We start from the raw sequence: 14417 nt of genomic DNA, 5'->3' as shown, positions 1-14417 counted from the left end.
ATATATACACTTGTCCTTCAGTATTTATTTCTACACACACATACATTTCTGAAATGAAGACAGAAAAATAAAAAAATATAGGGACTATCAAAGATAAATTGGTATGAAAAGCTACAATTAAAGCTGAAACCTGGGCTACACAAACAAATTTGTAAATATAAGAGGCATGGGTGTTCTTACTTACTTTGATCTTGGTGTTCTTTTTGTTTTGATTTCCAAATGTGTGCAGTAATCAAGCATTAAACAACTTTTGCCTCTGTAAAAAAAAATAAAACAGTCCTTTTGCCTAGCGGAACTGTCACAGAAAGCATGTCATTCTTTGATATACATGGACATTCCCTGACTCCCAGGCCACACAGTGGTGAGGGGCAGTGGAGCTGAATTCACTGACAGTGATGTCACTTGACAGCTCTCCCAGACAGAAGACACCTAAAGCAAGTTTATTTCTGACAATCCACCCCAGAAATGTACAACCCAACAAAGCTTTTATCACATGTATACTCACAACCTGTCCAGGCTGACAACATGTTTTTGCAACCCTACCCAAAACTCCCACTCACCAGTGCCATATTTTTAGTTTTTATAAATCACCTTTTCCAGATGTTCTCAGACAAGTCACTTGACGAGCAGGATCCTCTTACTCTTAGTATTTTCTCCAACGGTGGGCAACTCTAGATTGTGTAGAGAGCAATGATGACATAATGATTTCAGCGCCCATCTTTGCATCATCACACTGGAAGCCAGAAGGAAGCTGTCACTCCTGCCCACTGATGCCCAATTAATTGTGGCCAGGGCATTTTCTGAAGCTCCACATGCACAAGGGGGATGATCATGGCATCATTGACCTAATATGGACAATGACATAGACCTAATATGGCCATGTGGCCATATTAGGTCATGGATGTCTCAAGCATCCTTGCCCCTTTCATTAGGAAACATGCCCTATGAAAAAAAAAATACATACAGCCATCACTGTAGTGCAAGTGAAAAGGGATAGGCTGTAGCACTGATATGTCCAAGATTTACCAAAGGATACAAAAGGTGAAAACGTTTTGTCCTTCATTTAACCCACTGAATTGTTTATGATTTACAGGATTTAGCTATCTACATGGCATTCAGTGAAGCCAGCCATAGATGGATTGAATCTTTGCTGATTCAGCAGGGACTGGCGTGACCTGTGGCGGAGGGAAAGAAATTTGTATAATCTATGGCTTGCTTAAGACTTGACCAGGGGTGTATTTACCACAAGGCAAACAAGGCATTTGCCTAGGGTGGCATTTTTCAGGAGGGCAGCACTGCCTTCCAGAAGAAGAGCTGGAAGAAGGGACACAGACGGAAGAAAGGATCCAAGAGTGGCTGTGGTATGCTTGATGGTGTATTCAGAGCCCGACTCTCATTCCAGGGGATGTTCTTCGGAGCTTTGAAGGTGAGTGTCTTTCTCTCTCTTGCTTGGGGGGGTGGCCGTTGTATGGAGGGCGGAAGTAGTGGAAGGCTCTCTCGGGTGGGGTTGGGGGGTCGGGGGGGGGACAGGTGGTGGTGTTGGTTGGTGTCAGGCTCTCCCCATGGAGGGGCAGCTGATTTTTGTGTTGCCTAGGGCAGCACAAAACCTAAATACACCACTGGACTTAACATCTATTTTAACTGGTTTGCCTACAAACCCTACACTAATCTCTTCCTATTAAATTTCCCAGCAGCACTCCCTATGCTTTCCTTAAACAGCTGTAGCCCATCGTCAATTTGGCTGCTATGCCCCTGCCCCCCTTTTACAGTGAGGGGGCTAACACATCCAAAAGTTCCCTTATTGGCCCCTGTAAGCCTGATGATTTAAATTTAAAGGTCAGACAGAGCATAATGGCTACTAAGAATTTGATCCTGTGAATTTATACACATTTGCCAGAACCGCAAATTTCGAATCTATAGGATTCACCATGCAACCATGGTAGTAGCCAACCCAAACCTCCCTACATAAAAGTATTTTTAGTGAATACATAACTGGAATAAATGGCAGTCTGTCTAAACATACTTAAATAAAAGTCTTTGCAAAAACTGAAGCATAAATATGGACTTAAAAAAAAGGAATGGAAAAACCCTTAACGTGTTTTTTGAAGGCAACCAGAAAGTCCAAGAATTCTGAATACAGAAACAGCTCCTAGCAGATTGACTGACAGATAAAACAGCACAAAACAGCTCACAATCCCTGCACATGTTGTACTAACTATAAATGCAGCTCTTCCTGCATCATAGTGATTTAAGCATTTATGTAGCTGTGATATACAGTATTTAATGTAACTGTTGAAAATCTGAGAACTGCTGTTGAAAAATAGCCTACAATGTATTTTCAATGAGTTTTTCTTGCAGTGTTTAGCCTAAAGAGACCCTGTCAGGTTAAAAAAGTCAAGACATGGGTTCTCTGCAAAAAAGATCTTTAGCTCTCACTTCTCCTAAAGCCCTTGTCTCCTAACTTTAAAGCTGACTATACCCCTTTCAATCTAAATGTGTAATCTTTATCCAGTCTACGTAAAGTAGTTGTAAAGGCTAAAGGTTTTTTACCTTTATGCATTCTATTCTAATCTTCTGTGTGTTGGTCACCCCACAGCCCCCCTAATACTCACACAAGCCCCCTCTCGATCCTGCAATGTGTATGCGAGCCTCCGCTTTCCTGGGTCTCTATCCTCAGTGGCTGAGCCACTGAAGAAAGGGACCTTGGCTCCAACTACTGTCAATCACAGCCAGTGAGCCAATGAGGAGAGAGTGGGGAACAAGGCTGAGCCATGACTCTATGGGGTTTATTTACTAAAGCTGGAGAGTCCAAAATCAGACTCCCTTCTGCATAGAAACCAATCAGCTTCTAACCTCAGCTTGTTCAATGAAGCTTTGGCAATGAAACCTGGAAGCTGATTGGTTTCTATGCAGAAGGGAGTCTGATTTTGGACTCTCCAGCTTTAGTAAATAAACCCCTATGTGTCTTATGGATGCATAGGGCGGGACTGAGCTCGCATGAGTGCCCCCATAGCAAGTGGTGTGCTATTGGGGGCACTGGTCAAGGGGGAGGAGCAAGGAGCACCGGTTGGGAACCCGAGACGAAGAGGATCGGGGCTGCTCTGTGTAAACACTTTTTTGTTATTTAAAAAAAAACAAAGCTTTAATATCACTTTAAAATGTACCAAAACTGCTTAGTAGAAGCCCTATCTAAATAATCCACTCAAATTATATCTGCTCAGGTAGGGTTTGGTATCACATAAATGTTGGTAGATATAAAGAAGATTGCCTAATGAGATTGCAAAGTGTAAGGCCAGCTGAAGACTCCTTGGAATTCAATGGTAGAGGTATGGAACAAACTGAACAGCAGGGGCTACAGGCATCCCACACTCCCAGAAGCATCAAATACTTTTGAATCTTAGGCTACAGTGCTGGAAAGGAGAGAATATACAGTAGAAGATGGACGGACAGAGAGGAGTATAAAAGCTCTTCTTCTAAAAGGACCTTTGATCCTGTTTTTTTTCTTGACAGGGTTGTCACTTTACATGCATCTTATTTCATATTTCTTTTATTGTATTAAAGATAGGGATTTATACCTGTGTCATTAGTCATGGAGGCCATCCACTTTTGGACCCTATAACATAGAAATACTGTACATTTCTGTGCATAAGCTGCCCATCCTTGTAGACTTTTACAAAGAAGGCTGAGCAACTTCCATTGAGCTACACAGTAGGAAAACTGGCAGGCACAAGGATTGGTGAGTAAAGGGTAGCCATAGATGGATAGGTTTTTTTAGTCCCTAATGGTCCATCTATGGCCAGAGAGCCCTCTTACTTCCTCTTCTAGAGTGCCCTTCCGGCGCTGTCTGCTTTTTCTTCCCCTGGACATGTGCTATGGGGGCACCCAATGCAGCCATGCTCCCAAGCCAGGCTGTGTGCATCAATAGACACATGCAGCACGACTAAACACCCCCCCTCACAGGATTTGACTGACAATGGCAGCCGGCTATGACCAGGAAGAGAGAGTAGCGGCACTGCAGCTGGGACAGTAGTGGATCATAAAAGGTCTCATATAGTAAGAGGTCCCAAGAGGTAAGTGTTTAGATATGATGTGACAGGTAGAGCTAAGGAAGAGGACATCTCTTTGAAACACATCCTCCTACTGTTCATGCTTCAATGGTGATGTCATCAGAGGGGCCAGAAAAATTACTTGCGACTCTCCTACCATTATTATTGGCCAATTTACATGACAGTGGTCCGGCACTGCCTTTTCCATCTTTGCAGTCCTGGTGATTGGTTGTGACCCAGTGACTTCTGTTCCCATCTTTTTAGTGCTCCTTGATATTCACACCCTGTGAGTACAATTATTAACAATTCAATGAAGATTTTGATCGGTGATACTGCTCTGTGGTCCTTGCATTGTCTCTCACCCTCCCTCTTTCTAAGTTTGACGTACAGGTGGAGTCCCAGCTCTATGGTGGCAGGCAGCAGCCTACCTACTAGCAGCAGTTGTCCGTGTTTAGTTTAAGAGCTACCCGCTCTATAGTTTCACAGATTTTGCTTTTAATAGCAAAAACTTACAAAGCCATCCACAACTCTGCCCCCAGCTACATCACCAACCTGGTCTCAAAATATTAACCAAACCGCTCTCTTCAAATAAGAAATTGAAAGAAATAACAATCAAAATAAATGCTGCTATACAAAAAATGACAAACCGCTCTCTTCGATCCTCCCAAGACCTTCTGCTCTCTAGTTCCCATGTCACCTCCTCCCATGCTTGCCTCCAGGACATTTCTCGAGCTTCTCCCATCTTATGGAACACCCTACCCCAATCTGTCTGGCTATCTCCTAATCTATCCACCTTTAGACGATCCCTGAAAACCATTCTCTTTAAAGAAGCCTATCCTGCTTCTAACTAGTAAACAGCCATTTATTTCCTCCATCAGCTCACCCCCCCCCCCCACAGCTATTATCTTTTGTATCACTCAACTCTTCCTCCTAGATTGTAATCTCTAATGAGCAGAGCCCTGTTTCCTCTTGTACCAAATTGTATTGTAACAGTAATGTCTACCTTCATTTTGCAAATCTCTGCGCAAACTGTTGGCGTTATATAAATCCTGTATAATAATAATAATAATAATAATAATTCACATACGTATATGTTCACTGGGCTTATGTTCTATGCTATTGAGCACTGGAGATAGTATTGCGCTAAGTTTGAGCACTGTGAGTTAGGCACCATTTTGGCATTAGGCATTTTGTGCAGGTAAGCCATTCCTACTCTATTTAAAATGAAAAAAAAAATTGCTTTAAGTTATACTTTACCAAAGCTGTTTAACCCCTTGGCGCCTGGTGTATCCTGGCTTTTTCAGGAGTTTGTGATGCCGGGAGGCTGGACAGGGTTTATGGTCATGTGACCACCATGATTGGCTGTCAAAGTGGTCACAATGCTCCCGATCACAAATAGAGATCAGGACCTTTCCGTGAGGTGCCGGTAAATCTACCGGGAGCGTGCAGGGTGCATGCTCTTGGCACATGTTTGTTTATATTGGGTACGCAAATATGAGGCCCAGCCACTGAGAGACTGCATAATTGTGTACCGTAGGAGTTAAAGTTTTCACAAACCTTTGCAAATGCTTTGTAAAAGCTTGCTATACACACTATTCTTATACAAGAATACGTGTTAGAAAAAGGTTTATAGTAGTGGCAATAAGATTTAATAGCACTAAGATTTTGGTGGTAATAGCATATAATATACTCTAGGAGAGGAAGGGGTACTGCACTAATTGTGAGTGTATTGATATACAGGGTGCAGCAACATAACTTCCTTTTCTCAAAATGCAATAAAACCCATTTTATGAATCAGAATTGTTTTTATTGTCTTTAATAATGTAGGTACATATCTAAAGTTCTGTTTTACACAGTTTTGAAAATCATATCAGGTAGGTGACGCCCCCCATTGTCCATACACTGAATAAGTGAATTCAGACCGGTATGTGAACATGTTGGAGGAATTTGTTTTTCCACGACTTGATGAATTGGACTTAGGGGACATTTGGTTCCAACAGGACGGAGCAACGGCTCACACTTCAAGAGCATCAATGGCTGTTTTAAGGGAACACTTCCCGGAGCGCCTCATCTCAATAAGGGGCGATTTGGAGTGGCCAGCCCGTTCCCCCGATTTGGCCCCTTGCGACTTTTTTTGTGGGTTTTTTTAAAATACCGCGTTTATGTAAACCGTCCAAGGACCCTACAAGACCTGAAGGCCAACATCCGTGCAGAAATTGCCAACATACCCGCTGCTATGCTGGTAAGGGTCATGAAAAACGCCAGAAATCGGCTTATTCAGTGTATGGACAATGGGGGGCGTCACCTACCTGATATGATTTTCAAAACTGTGTAAAACAGAACTTTAGATATGTACCTACATTATTAAAGACAATAAAAACAATTCTGATTCATAAAATGGGTTTTATTGCGTTTTGAAAAAAGGAAGTTATGTTGCTGCACCCTGTATTATAAATAAAAGAGTTTTGCCTACTAAATACTACACTATGGAGGAACTCTTTTGTTGCTCACTGTGGTGGTGAGATACATATTCTGCAGAATATCTTATCAGAGGGACCTGGAGATTGTTTTGGAGAGAAACTGCAGGTGGATTGTATTCAGTTGGGATTCAAAAGGATCCAGGGTGATCCTGAAGGCTTTTTGGCCCTTTGGGGTCGCCAAAAGGAGGTGAGGAGGCATTGCAGCCAAAGTGGAAGAAGTGTGCTGATACTTTCACAGATTTTTATACACCATTTGCACGTTGCATGTTTATATGAAACACCTATCAATTTATTTATGGACTATTAGAGCATCCAGTGTGTTTATATGTGATTTGGAGTGACACTATCATGTGTTTGTTTTCATCCCCGTAGTTATAGGGGTCTTTGTCATTGTTTTTTGTATATATCACTTGTATAGGTCACCCAAGTGACCGTGGCACAATAATTATTTGTCACTGTATTTTGTGTTCATTTATATTGTTGTGATATCACTTTCACTAGTCACTTAGGTGACTGAGGCATATTGTTTCTTGCCACTGTATTGTGTGTTTATTTTTATACACGTATTTGTATTTAATATTTATAAAGAAGCACTACACTATCTTTACTATAATTTGTATACACTGTTTTGGTATCAGTTTAGAGTGTTGGCAGCTATATAGTAGGGTTCACTTCCTTTACTAGCGCAGGATTTTTATGTTTTTTGCCAAGGAGTTAAAGTTTTCACAAACCTTTGTAAAAGCTTGCTGTACACACTATTCTTATACAAGAATACGTGTTAGAAAAAGGTTTATAGTAGTGGCAAAAAGATTTAATAGCACTAAGATTTTGGTGGTAATAGCATATAATATACTCTAACCTGCCTTTCTACTTTTCTTTCTTATGTCAATACGTGTCTAATTAGTTATCTATCTTTCTAGAGAAAAATAGACAATACGTTAAAGTTGCTCTGCAGTGATATAACCTTCTTCCATTTTGCTCACATTATTACCTTTGTCCTTTGTGCATAGATTGTCATTGCCATGATTAGGCCATCTTCTTTAATCCATGATGTTATTTCCCATCTAGGACACACATGAATGAACATGTTGGAGCCTATATGAGTACAAATATAGGTCAAACTGGAAGGCAACACTAATGGTTGTTACTGGCAGCACCTAAAAAGTCACATTGAGAGTTACTGACCTCTAACACCTCTTCAGCATATAATGGTTTTAATGAACAATTTGTAAATAAATTGGTTGCCCCAAGTTTCATTGCTGAACTCCAGCGAATGATTCTTATATGTTAGTTGTTTTTTTAATTATCTGCTTAATTAATATGTGTATTATACTCTGTCACATTATAGAAAATAGTTGCCATTTTTACCCTGTGTGGGTTTTCAGTAGAGTAACAAAATTGAAGACTTACTTTACAGAGCTGCACAATTTTTCAGTATTACAAAAAGGAAATATTTTCATATACATGAAAATAAAGCAAATTCAGGCTATGTTCCTGTATATTAGATTGAATGAGTTTTGCCAGGAGGCTGGATGGTATACTACTGGATATAAAGGGGAGAACACACTGCTCACTCATAAATATTTAGTGAATAACTATTTACCAATTTTGATTAAGAACTGAGACAGGCTTTTTTTTCCAAGTAATGTTCCACTTCTATGGATTCCAGGGAAACAAACTAATGCATCATCCCCTTACCCCTGGAAGGTTGTTAGGGACTCTTGTGGTCCAGAGGGCTGACATTTCACAACACGATCGTATCCTTGACTTTTGTTGGCTGAAGAACTGGACAACATAAATTTTAAAAACTTCAGCTTCCAGGTTTTATTGTCAAAGCTTAATTGAACAGGCTGAAGTCAGAAGCTGACTGGCTACCACGCACAGCTGCACCAGATTCTGTGTGCACCAGTTTTAGTAAATCCCCCCCACAAACTTTGAAGGAAAACAGGAATTTCAGATGAAATTTAATTTCATTATTTTGGATTCTTTTCAATTTGTTACTATTGTAATTCGGAAATTTGGATACATTCAAATAAAATGTCTGAATGTCGATTCACACATGTCACACATGTCTAGCCCCATCAATATGGCTGCCTCCACACAGATGCAGTGTATAGAACAAGGCATAAAATGTCGGTAATAAGCAAAAAAATCAACTGGAGGAGATTTCGGACAATACTAATAACTAGTCTTTTGTCCTCTGCCTTCTTTTTTCTACAATCGTGTTCTTTAACCACTCTCTCACTGCCCTATAGTAGATTAACTGTTACAGGATGGCAGGGGTGCGCAAAATCACACACACACATATATATATATATATATATATATATATATATATATATATATACGTGATTTTGCATTTCCGGGTAGGGGGCATGCGTGAGCTGCACATGCACCCTATTCACGGCCTCGGCTGTCAATCACGGGTTCCTAGACAGTAATTACTCGCGACACCCATTGATCGAGGAGCATTACTGACAGAGGGAGAGAACTGTATGTAAACAATACACTTCTCTCCCTTGTCAGCTCCTGCACACTGCTTTGCATGGCTCTGCATAATAGAGCCATACAAAGCAGTGTGCTTACAGTGTAAAGCACACACAGCACACAGGAAAACAGCAAAACAGCACACAGTTAACATTTTGATCCCCCCACATGTTAACCCCTTCCTGCCCAGTGCCATTAGTACAGTGTCAGTGCTTTTTATTAGCACTGATCACTGTATTGGTGTCACTGGGGACGTCAGTGACACCAAGTCAGCTCCCCCCAGTGTCAGAATGCCCGCCGCAGTCCCGCTATAAGCAGCTGATCACCGCCATTACTAATAAAAAACAAAATCCCAGCATATATACTGCCATTTGTAAACGCTATAGCTTTCATGTAAACCAATTAATTTACATGTAATGGGATTTTTTTTTTTTTAGCAAAGACATGGAGCAGAATACATTTTGCCCTAAATTTATGACGAAATTTGATATTTAAAATTTTTTTACTCGATATATTTAATAGCAAAAAGTAAAAAATCTTGTTTTTTTCTGAAAATTTGCAGTCATTTTTTTCTATAGCGCACAAAAATAAAAACGCACAGGCGATCAAATACCACCAAAAGAAAGCTCTATTCACGGGAAAAAAAGACGTAAATTTCATTTGGGTGCAGCGTTGCATGACCACGCAATTGTCAGTTAAAGTAACGCAGTGCTGTAATGCAAAAAATGGCCTGGTCTGGAAGGGGGGTAAATCCTATAGTAGTTAACCCCTTGGCGCTGGCGCCTCCCGGCCCTTTAAGGGTTTCAGAAGCCGGGAGGCGGGGTTTAAGGTAATTTGACTGAAATGACATGCCATCACGACGGTCACATCATCGGGAAAGGTCCCGATTGAAAGAGGAGATCGAGACCTTTCTGTGAGTACCGGACATGTGTGCTGGGAGCGTGCAGGGCGCGCGTTCTCAGCACATATTTTTTTTTAATAGAATGCAAATGTGTGGCCGCTCGGCGTTTAGGCCCAGATGCCGTCACAGCGGTCACATGATCGGAAAAGGTCCCAATCGAAAGAGGAGATCAGGACCTTTCTGTGAGTACCGGACATGTGTGCTGGGAGCGTGCAGAGCGCGCGTTCTCAGCACATATGTTTTTTTTTAATAGAACGCAAATGTGCGGCCGCTCGGCGTCTAGGCCCAGACGCCATCACAGTGGTCACATGATCTGGAAAGGTCCCGATCGAAAGAGGAGATCGGGACCTTTCTGTGAGTACTGGACATGTGTGCTGGGAGCGCTCAGGGCGCACGCTCTCAGCACATATGGTTTTTTTTAAAAGAATGCAAATGTGTGGCCACTCGGCGTCTAGGCCCAGATGCCGTCACATGATCTGGAAAGGTCCCGATCAAAAGAGGAGATCGGTACCTTTCTGTGAGTACCGGACATGTGTGCTGGGAGCGCTCAGGGCGCACGCTCTCAGCACATATGTTTTTTTTAAAAGAAAGCAAATGTGCGGCCGCTCGGCATCTAGGCCCAGATGCCGTCACAGCGGTCACATGATCTGGAAAGGTCCCGATCGAAAGAGGAGATCGGGACCTTTCTGTGAGTACCGGACCTGTGTGCTGGGAGCGCTCAGGGCGCGCGCTCTCAGCACATATGCTTTTTTTAATAGAATGCAAATGTGCGGCCGCTCGGCGTTTAGGCCAAGATGCCATCACAGCGGTCACATGATCGGGAAAGGTCCCGATCGAAAGAGGAGATCGGGACCTTTCCGTGAGTACCAGAGATGTGTGCTGGGAGCGCTCAGGGTGCACGCTCTCAGCACATATGTTTTTTTTTTAAAAGAAAGCAAATGTGTGGCCGCTCGGCGTCTAGGCCTAGACGCCGTCATAGCAGTCACATGATCTGGAAAGGTCCCGATCGAAAGAGGAGATCGGGACCTTTCCCTGAGTACTGGACATGTGTGCTGGGAGCGCTCAGGGCGCACGCTCTCAGCACATAGGTTTTTTTTTAATAGAACGCAAATGTGCGGCCACTCGGCGTCTAGGCCCAGACGCCGGGAGGCTGCACATTTGCGTTCAGCCGGCGCCAAGAGGTTAATCAGCCTATACCACTCCAGTGGAGGTCAGGGACCAGGTTACTCTGTCTGGAAGGGATGCTTGGATCACAAAACTGGCTAAACAGAACGACAAATTATATGGCAGATAAAAACAGCTCCCATATGTGTATTTAAACTGCATATTCGGTTGCTTTCCTGATGTCGAGCTTTAAGCATTAAGTATCTAGCATCCCTTCAAACTAGTTTCTGCTCAATAAACCGGTACATTGCCGCTGCATTATAATTATGTTTATTAGTATACCGAGCAGCAACTGTGGATAATAATGTTATTATCATTTCTAATAGCACAGATCAACAAGAGCAAGATTTGCAACTAGTAAATGTGTAGCGGGAATATTGGATTAGGGGCTGTTTTGGGATGCTATTGAAAATCTGCCAAATCCAAGTGAGATACGCAGAACCCTGCTAAGGTTTGATGGATGAAATAAACAATGTATTGTAACAAGCTTGCGCTTACAATAAATATTATTTGGTTAAGACACATACAGCAGCAAAATGACATTATGGTTGATCCTGAGAAACTGAAGGCCCATTCATTTAATTGTTCATCCAAGCTCAGAAAATACAGCGCCATACTTAAGATTAAAAGGCATCGGCTAGCCAAACTCAATTTAATCACACCTGCGTCTGTTTCTGCATGCGGTTTGTAGCCAGTATATAACTTTTTACGGGGTCGTTTGACAATAATATATTTACCTGCCCTAAACTTCTGAGATCAATATTGTCATCAACATTCAGAATAGCATCATCTATAAACAATAACTCTGCTGAGATTTTTTTTACCTTCTCGTGTTTTATCGTCTCAGGATCTGAAGAGCTCGTTTTTTATTATTTTTCAAGTACATCGTGTTTGAGAAATGGAGACCACCACCTGGATGTATAATTCAACAAAATAACTGTTTTGCCATTAAAATGAGTGTAAAGCTGTCTGTTTTGGGAAAAAAAATAGTTTTTTGTGTTTTACAACAGTTGAGATGCTTTATATTGGAAGTCTGACATTAATACTAATAGCAAGCACTTGCTTTTAACCTCTTTTGCGTTTTTTTTCTTCTTTTTTTTTTTAATGGTAGATTTTTATTAAGGGTCGAAGCCCAAATTTTAAAACATTACACAATTCCAAAAGAAACACATTGTGTATAAACGTCACAATGACAGAAGGCAAACATTTGCTTAGAAATAAATAGGGTCAAGAAAAACATAGTGAATCTTTTTTTTTAAGATAAAATAATCATATTAGGCCTGAAGATTAGTTAAAACCCCCAAACATTATATATTTTCTGAAAAGAGAAACCCTGGAGAACTAAATGGTTGTAGTTCCAAATTTATGTCATACATAGCTACATAGTTACTTAATTAGTGTGGCTGAAAAAGATAAAAGTCCATCCAGTTCAACCATAACAAAAAAAAGTTATAATCCTACACCCAGAGTTGATCCAGAGTTAGGCAAAAAACCCAGCAAAGCACGATCCAACTTGCTCCTGCAAGGGAAAAAAATTCCTTCCTGATCCCCTGAGAGGCAATTGAATATTCCCTGGATCAACTTTACCTATAAATGTTAGTATCCAGTTATGTTGTGTGTATCTAAGAAAGAATCCAGGCTTCTTTTAAAGCAATTTACTGAGCTGGCCGGAACCAACTCTTGAGGGAGTCTATTCCACATTTTCACAGCTCTCACTGTGAAGCAGGGGCGGACTGACCATTTGGAAACTTGGGCACTGCTCGAGGGCCCGGGGTCAGTAGGGGGCCCCATGAGATGCCCCTGGTTCCTTTTTCATAGGCTTTTTTGAGTTTGGGCAAGGACCCAGGGGCCGATGATCCCCTATTACCCAGGGGCCCCATGAGTTGACAGTCCGCCTCTGCTGTGAAGAAACCTTTCCATGTTTGGAGATTAAATCTCTTTTCCTCCAGACGTAAAGAGTGCCCCCTTGTCCTCTGTGATGACTTCAGGGTGAATAACTCTACACCCAGTTCACTATATGAACCAATGATGTATTTATACATGTTGATCATATCCCCCCTTATGTATTATACATGGTGATCATATCCCCCCTTATGTATTATACATGGAGATCATACCCCCCCTTATGTATTATACATGGTGATCATATCCTCCCTTATGTATTATACATGGAGATCATATCCCCCCTTATGTATTATACATGTTGATCATATCCCCCCCTTATGTATTATACATGTTGATCATATCCCCCCTTATTTATTATACATGGAGATCATATCCCCCCTTAATCTCCTCTTCTCAAGAGAAAAATTCACTTCCTCTAATCCTTCCTCATAGCTGAGCTCCTCCATGCCTCGTATCAGTTTGGTTGCCCTTCTCTGTACTTTCTCCAGTTCCCCAATGTTCTTTTTTTGAATTGGTGCCCAAAATTGAACTGCATATTCCAGATGAGGTGTTACTAATGATTTGTACCGGGGTAATATGATATCTCTCTCAATGGAGTCTATACCTCTTTTAATACAAGAGAGGATTTTGCTCATACAATATTAGCAAAACAAGTGAAACTTTTCTGTAAATAGTACAATAAAGTTAATTTTAGGGCATACAAGTACAATATATTACCAAGTTCATACATAAGGTTGCACCAAATACATAAATACCCACCATGTAAAACCTTAGAAATGTGCATGTCTGTGAAACAGGAACAAACTTTGGTATCCAAATTTGTTCATAGGTGATGCCCCAGAAGACGTCATCTTGCTGAAACGTGTACATTAAGTGACGTCATCACGCTATTGGATGTGTCCCCAGAGGCAGAATTTGGCTGGCTTTTGATTTTATACAGTGCTGTTTACAACTTATGTCAATGTAAGTACAATAGACATGTTACAATAAACCTGTGCATCGGATTTACACTATGTGGAGTGGTGGTCTCTTTCTTTTTTCTTGATCAAATTTTTCCTGTGATTGATGACCATTGCTTTGGAGGCGTCCCTTGCTGGATACCCTTTGAGAATTGCATAGGTCATGCCTTGGTGATGCTCCTGTCTGGACGTGTCCTGTGATAAACCTGGAGTCCTGTCCGTATTTGATGTGACACCATGCACAATATGATTTCTTTATAATTTGAGAGTCATATTACTCTGGTTGACCTTTGGCTTATCGGTGGTTGGCAATTTTGGTGGATTGGGATGTACACGGCTTTGGACTTTGTAATGGAGTTTTGAAGCATTTTCACAAGGGATTGAACTGTCAATTATTATTATTATTATTATATTTCTATTTTTTGCTGGTATTTAATATTGAATGAGATGCAACCATGCCACATTTTGTTTAGTT

General features: G+C 41.2%; 1 long non-coding RNA gene across 1 annotated transcript in view; it reads left to right on the top strand.

Annotated features, from left to right (window-relative positions):
* The window catches only part of LOC149452097 (uncharacterized), a 147807-nt gene extending 133811 nt beyond the window's left edge, over positions 1–13996 (top strand). The window contains exon 3 of the long non-coding RNA XR_016314930.1: positions 13813–13996. This is a non-coding gene — a long non-coding RNA (uncharacterized LOC149452097). The remainder of the gene's footprint in view (positions 1–13812) is intronic.
* Positions 13997–14417: the final 421 nt, after the last annotated feature.

Source organism: Staurois parvus, unplaced genomic scaffold (genome assembly GCF_062004578.1).
Source record: "Staurois parvus isolate SC_StPar_1 unplaced genomic scaffold, SC_StPar_1.0 ptg000498l, whole genome shotgun sequence".
In the NCBI taxonomy this organism is placed as follows: Eukaryota; Metazoa; Chordata; class Amphibia; order Anura; family Ranidae; genus Staurois; species Staurois parvus.
Note: the sequence above shows the minus strand (reverse complement) of the source record. Positions and strands in the feature narration are given on the sequence as shown.